This window comes from Salmo salar, chromosome ssa01 (genome assembly GCF_905237065.1).
Source record: "Salmo salar chromosome ssa01, Ssal_v3.1, whole genome shotgun sequence".
Taxonomy (NCBI): Eukaryota; Metazoa; Chordata; class Actinopteri; order Salmoniformes; family Salmonidae; genus Salmo; species Salmo salar.
The window spans coordinates 7,508,023-7,515,500 of NC_059442.1; the positions used below are offsets into that span (position 1 = coordinate 7,508,023).

The following is a 7,478-nucleotide window of genomic DNA, read 5'->3' on the forward strand; positions in this document are numbered from 1 at the left end:
TGGGCCTACAAAGAGATGCTCCAACACCATGGTAACAACTATTTTCCCCTTCCTGTCTGAATATAACGGTCTCTTAGAACATTGATTGGCCACTGACAGGACACAAACAAACCAGAGAGAGATACTACCAGAGTCTATCTATGATGACATCTGTTATTACATAACCATGTTGATAAACAATAGATGCTTGTTCCAGATTTTGCTGCTTCACCTCTCTCTCTCTCTCTCTCTCTCTCTCTCTCTCTCTCTCTCTCTCTCTCTCTCTCTCTCTCTCTCTCTCTCTCTCTCTCTCTCTCTCTCTCTCTCTCTCTCTCTCTCTCTCTCTCTCTCTCTCTCTCTCTCTCTCTCTCTCTCTCTCTCTCTCTGTCTCTCTCTCTCTCTCTCTCTCTCTCTCTCTCTCTCTCTCTCTCTCTCTCTCTCTCTCTCTCTCTCTCTCTCTCTCTCTCTCTCTCTCTCTCTCTCTCTCTCTCTCTCTCTCTCTCTCTCTCTCTCTCTCTCTCTCTCTCTCTCTCTCTCTCTCTCTCTCTCTCTCTCTCTCTCTCTCTCCTCTCTCTCTCTCTCTCTCTCTCTCTCTCTCTCTCTCTCTCTCTCTCTCTCTCTCTCTCTCTCTCTCTCTCTCTCTCTCTCTCTCTCTCTCTCTCTCTCCTCTCTCTCTCTCTCTCTCTCTCTCTCTCTCTCTCTCTCTCTCTCTCTCTCTCTCTCTCTCTCTCTCTCTCTCTCTCTCTCTCTCTCTCTCTCTCTCTCTCTCTCTCTCTCTCTCTCTCTCTCTCTCTCTCTGAGTTGAAGTCACAGAAGTTGTTCACAACAGAGGATAAAAACCATGAAACTCATTACTGTGACAGTAATGATGTCTCTCTCTGTCAGTTCCTGTGACAGTAATGATGTCTCTCTCTCTCTGTCAGTTCCTGTGACAGTAATGATGTCTCTCTCTGTCAGTTACTGTGACAGTAATGATGTCTCTCTGTCAGTTCCTGTGACAGTAATGATGTCTCTCTCTGTCAGTTCCTGTGACAGTAATGATGTCTCTCTCTGTCAGTTACTGTGACAGTAATGATGTCTCTCTCTGTCAGTTCCTGTGACAGTAATGATGTCTCTCTGTCAGTTCCTGTGACAGTAATGATGTCTCTCTCTGTCAGTTCCTGTGACAGTAATGATGTCTCTCTCTGTCAGTTACTGTGACAGTAATGATGTCTCTTTCTGTCAGTTCCTGTGACAGTAATGATGTCTCTCTGTCAGTTCCTGTGACAGTAATGATGTCTCTCTCTGTCAGTTACTGTGACAGTAATGATGTCTCTTTCTGTCAGTTACTGTGACAGTAATGATGTCTCTCTCTGTCAGTGCCTGTGACAGTAATGACGTCGAGAGAGAGAGAGAGAGAGAAATGGAGAGAGAGAGAGATTGATTTAGACAGAAAGACAGACTATCTTTATGTTGTCATGACTCCTATTTTCATGTTGTCACGACAACCATCTTTATGTTGTCATGACCACTATTTTTATGTTGTCATGACTACTATCTTTATGTTGTCACGACTACAACCTTTTATGTTGCCATGACCACTATTTTTATGTTGTCATGACTACTATCTTTATGTTGTCACGACTACAACCTTTTATGTTGCCATGACCACTATTTTTATGTTGTCATGACTACTATCTTTATGTTGTCTGCAGGATGAAAGCCATTCCTGCTGTTAATAAAGGGATCACAGTAAAGAAACTTTGCGAAGAGACACTGTATTTTCAACAGTGCAGGTCATTTAGGTTATTTTGGCGTCTGGATCTCCAAACATTATAGAGTTCAACTTTAGTGTCGCGGTGCTTCTCCACTGCGATGTGTCACAATCGACAACAAAAAACAAGGTGTGATGATGGGGACTTACTGAGACCTCTCTACAACTGTATGACTGAGGAATGCCACATGCTGGCACACACACACACACACACACACATATACACACACAACACACACACACACGCACAAACACACACACATACATAGTGAACATGTGGAAGTCATCTGATGTTGGAATTTCAGTGTACTTCCTGAATTCACTAGAACTGTAATGGTAGTAACCCTGTTAACCGTAGTGCAGCGGTACTGATACCTAGTGGAATACAGCAGAATGAACCTGTCACAGCAGCCCGCTGATTGGTGCTGTTATGGAATGTCATCCACAATGAACCTGTCACAGCAGCCCGCTGATTGGTGCTGTTATGGAATGTCATCCACAATGAACCTGTCACAGCAGCCCGCTGATTGGTGCTGTTATGGAATGTCATCCACAATGAACCTGTCACAGCAGCCCGCTGATTGGTGCTGTTATGGAATGTCATCCACAATGAACCTGTCACAGCAGCCCGCTGATTGGTGCTGTTATGGAATGTCATCCACAATGAACCTGTCACAGCAGCCTGCTGATTGGTGCTGTTATGGAATGTCATCCACAATGAACCTGTCACAGCAGCCTGCTGATTGGTGCTGTTATGGAATGTCATCCACAATGAACCTGTCACAGCAGCCTGCTGATTGGTGCTGTTATGGAATGTCATCCACAATGAACCTGTCACAGCAGCCTGCTGATTGGTGCTGTTATGGAATGTCATCCACAATGAACCTGTCACAGCAGCCTGCTGATTGGTGCTGTTATGGAATGTCATCCACAATGAACCTGTCACAGCAGCCTGCTGATTGGTGCTGTTATGGTCTCCGTCTCTTACCTGTAAGTAGTCTTCCGGAACCAGCCCACTTTCTCCTCTGGAATTCTGAGCCTCTATCCACCCTCCACCAACATTCTACAAAGAGAGAGGAAGCGAGAGGGAGAAAGAGGGAGAGAGAAGGAGAGAGAAGGAGGGAGAACAAAAACAGGTCACAGCTCCCACAGTTCTGTCACACGCTGGGTATAAACATAGTCAACAGTAGGCTTCGAGGGGACTCCTACGGTAGGTACACATATAGCTCATCTCTAGGCAGTAGTACTGTAGACTACTTTATCACTGACCTCAACCCAGAGTCTCACAGAGCGTTTACAGTCAGCAAACTGACACCCCTATCAGACCACAACAATATCACAGTCTACTTGAACAGAGCAATGCTCAATCATGAGGCATGAAAGCCAAAGGAGCTGAATAATATTAGAAATGCTATAGATGGAAGGAAAGTAGCGTGGAAACCTACCAAAAAACCATTAGGCAACAACAAATTCAATCCCTTCTAGACAATTTCCTGGACAAAACTTTCCACTGTAATAGTGAAGGTGTAAACTTGGCAGTAGAAAACCTAAACAGTATATTTGACCTCTCAGCTTCCCTATAAAATCGCCAAAAATTCGAACAGAAAACCGAAGAAAATTAACAACAATGACAAATGGTTTGATGAAGAATAAAAAACCTAAGAAAGAAATAGAGAAACCTGTCCAACAGAAAACCTGAGCCTACGCCTTCACTATGGTGAATCACTAAAACAATACAGAAAACCTGAGTCTACGCCTTCACTATGGTGAATCACTAAAACAATACAGAAAACCTGAGCCTACGCCTTCACTATGGTGAATCACTAAAACAATACAGAAAACCTGAGTCTACGCCTTCACTATGGTGAATCACTAAAACAATACAGAAAACCTGAGCCTACGCCTTCACTATGGTGAATCACTAAAACAATACAGAAAACCTGAGTCTACGCCTTCACTATGGTGAATCACTAAAACAATACAGAAAACCTGAGCCTACGCCTTCACTATGGTGAATCACTAAAACAATACAGAAAACCTGAGCCTACGCCTTCACTATGGTGAATCACTAAAACAATACAGAAAACCTGAGCCTACGCCTTCACTATGGTGAATCACTAAAACAATACAGAAAACCTGAGCCTACGCCTTCACTATGGTGAATCACTAGTTCAGCGCTGAAGTCATATATCACCTGGGCCTGAAACAGAAAACACACACAGACAGGATGGATCCCAGTGACCTCCAGACCTCTGTAAATGGTAGGACATAGATGACCCCCTCCCCCACACACACACACACACACACACACACACTGTACATCCTGTCTGAGCGTGGTTAGCCCTGAGGGAACTAACTCTCACAGTAGAGAATAAACAGTCAGCAACATTGTCTTTCTCTCCTTTACCCTTCTTCTCTTTCCACCAGCATCAGTTCACTAGACACATGCAGATGGACTCGCATGTAAATACTTCTAAGTGTTGTTTAATCTGTCTATTAACATGGCATTCAATCCATACCTTGTATGACATTGGTTCATTCATAGCTTGTTATATTTTTACAGTTTCTAAAAGTTATTACTGCAATCTACACTACATGGACCGTAGCAAATTGTTTCCCCTCAAATAACTCATATTCTATTCACCATGACAATACATTTAAATGATTTTCTATCATTCGAAAAAGCGCATCATGATCATGCTGAAGAAACTGTCCTACCTGCATTGCCATCGTTGCAGCGTTGATAATAGTTATCCGCGCAAAGACGTCTCGGTGAAAAACAGCCCTCACTCGAGTACTTAACAAAGCAGGCAAGAGGAGGCTTCTCCCAGCTCCAAACGCGCCACTCTGGCGTCTCTTCTCTTACACATATGTTACAACGTTGATATTAAGCAGCAATATTCTGAGACGACAGACCCGTAGTTTTCCCACAACCGAATAGTTTGTTAGTTACTTTGTATCCCCGAACGTAAAGAGAGACAGAACGAGAGCAAAGGTGGGAAAAGGGGAGAGGAGGGTACCCGGAAAGAGCCGCTCTACCTCCAGGAAGGATATTAGAACTAGTTTATCGGAATGTGGATACAGTCGGGACAGTTCAGTTCTTTTTCCGATAGCTACTGCTCTGTCACGGGTTTTTGCTGAGTTAATACACTGAGTGTTCAAAGATCAGGAACTCTCAACTTATAGGACAAAGTAAGAAATATGGAAACAACTTGGGACAAGCGACAGAGGAAATGTTAGCCTAAATTAATTGATGCAACTAAACTCTCTGCAAATGTTGCGTAACACTGTTTAGAGTTATAGGCGATATTAGACCAACATAGGCAATCACGGGTTCTGATGAGACGTTTAAAATGCTATAACATAATACTATAAACTAACGACCATGCTTAATATGTGGATATTCTCCATCAGCCCTGTGGCAGTAACACAACCACCTTTAGCCAACAGGCAGCCTAGCCTACTGTATTAGGTTGTGTGCACAGGCAACCTAGCCTACTGTATTAGGTGCGCTCCCGGTCACGCGCTGGCTTCATGTATGGAAATATCCACTGTCCACTCATTGAAAGTGCTGTTTCTCCCTAATGTTTCAGAGTAAAAGCCTGAAACAATGCCTAAAGACTGGCCACATGTTGTGGAAGGCATAGAGATCGTGAACTGCGTCATAAGTCTTTGTATGGTGGATAGGCTTTCAATGAAATAACAGGCTTTTCAAAATAAAGGCACTTCTTGGATGGATTTTCCTCAGGTTTTTGTCTGCCATATCAGTTATGTTATACTCACTGACATTATTTTAACAGTTTAGAGTGTTTTCTCTCCAAGTGGTCAGGTATTCTGCTACTGTGTACTCTCTGTTTAGGGCCAAATATCATTCCAGCTCGTTTTTCTGTTGTTAATTCTTTCCAATGTGTGAAGTAATTATCTTTTTGTTTTCTCATGATTTGGTTGGGTCGAATTGTGTTGCTGTCCTGGGTCTCCATGGGACCTGTTTGTGTTTGTGAACAAAGCCCCAGTGTCACAAGGGTCATATTGAGTGGACCAAAACGCAGCGGGTAAAGTACTCATCTTCTTAATTTTATCAAAGAAAACACTTAATAAAAATAAACAAACGACAAAAACAGTCCAGTAAGGTGCATAGACTATACTAGAAACAACCACCCACAAACACAAGTGAAAACAAACACAACTAAATATGGCCTCCAATTAGAGACAACAACAACCAGCTGCCTCTAATTGGAGTTCATTGCCAAAACTCACATAGAAATAGAAAAGCTAGAATAAACATAGAAATAGGAAAACTAGAACCTAAACCCACAATACCCAAACACACAAAACAAACACCCCCCTGCCACGCCCTGACCAACTATAATGACAAATAACCCCTTTTACTGGTCAGGACGTGACACCCAGGACCAGCTTGCTTAGGGGAACTCTTCTCTAAGTTTAATCACACTGTAGGTGATGGCTTTGTTATGGAAGGTTTGGGAATCGCTTCCTTTTAGGTGGTTATAGAATTGAATGTCTCTTTTCTGGATTTTGATAATTAGCGGCTATCATCCGAATTCTCCTCTGCATGCATTTTTTGGTGTTTTACGTTGTACACAGAAGATGTTTTGGCAGAATTCTGCATGCAGTCTCAATTTGGTGTTTGTCCCATTTTGTGAATTCTTGGTTGGTGAGTGGACCCCAGACCTCACAACCATAAAGGGCAATGGGTTCCATAACTGATTTAAGTATTTGCAGCCAGATTCAAATTAGTATGATGATTTTTATGTTCCTTTTGATGACGTGGAACGCCCTTCTTGCCTTGTTTCTCAGATTGTTCAGAGCTCTCTGGAAGTCTGTCTCTCTCTTCCCCCCTCTCTCCCTCAATGTGAAAGGCAATACACTTAAACTACTCTCCTCTTTCTCCTCTCCTCTCCTCTCCTCTCCTCTCCTCTCCTCTCCTCTCCTCTCCTCTCCTCTCCTCTCCTCTCCTCTCCTCTCCTCTCCTCTCCTCTCCTCTCCTCTCCTCTCCTCTCCTCTCCTCTACTCTACTCTACTCTACTCTACTCTACTCTACTCTACTCTCCTCTACTCTACTCTACTCTACTCTCCTCTCCTCTCCTCTCCTCTCCTCTCCTCTCCCCCTCTTTGTAAGCAACAGTGAAATGCTTCCTTACTGGCCCAACAATGCAGAGAGAAAGAAAATAGATAAATAATAGAAAAGTAAAAATACATAATATTAAAAGTAATAATAAATACGCAATGAGTAATGCTAACTTGGCTATATACACCCGGGGTACCAGAACCGAGTCAATGTGCAGGGAGGGCTACGAGGTAATTGAGGTAGATATGTATATGTACAGAGCCTTCAGAAGGTATTCACACCCCTTGACTTATTCCACATTTTGTTGTGTTACAGCTTGAATTTAAAATGTATTAAATTGTAAATTGAGATGTGTCACTGGCCTACAAACATTACCCCATTATGTCAAAGTGGAATTATGTTCTTAGACATATTAAAACATTTATAAAAATTTTAAAGCTGAAATGTCTTGAGTCATTCAGTATTCAACCCCTTTGTTTATGGCAAGCCTGAATTAGTTCAGGAGTAAAAATGTGCTTAACATGTCACATAATAAGTTCCATGGACTCACTCTGTATTCAATAATAGCGTTTAACATGATCTTTTGAATGACTGCCTCATCTCTGTACCCCACACATACAATTATCTGTAAGGTCCCTCAGTCGAGCAGTGAATTTC

At 42.6% G+C, this 7,478-nt stretch overlaps 1 protein-coding gene across 2 annotated transcripts in view; it reads right to left on the bottom strand.

The window, feature by feature from the left end:
* The window catches only part of LOC106605244 (sorting nexin-9), a 26,855-nt gene extending 21,601 nt beyond the window's left edge, over positions 1-5,254 (bottom strand). For both annotated transcript variants that reach the window (XM_045710513.1, XM_045710497.1), the window contains exons 1-2: positions 4,451-5,254; positions 2,721-2,795 (exon numbers count right to left, since the gene is read on the bottom strand). The gene's annotated coding sequence lies outside the window, so the exon portion shown is untranslated. The remainder of the gene's footprint in view (positions 1-2,720; positions 2,796-4,450) is intronic.
* Between the last annotated feature and the right edge of the window lie 2,224 nt (positions 5,255-7,478).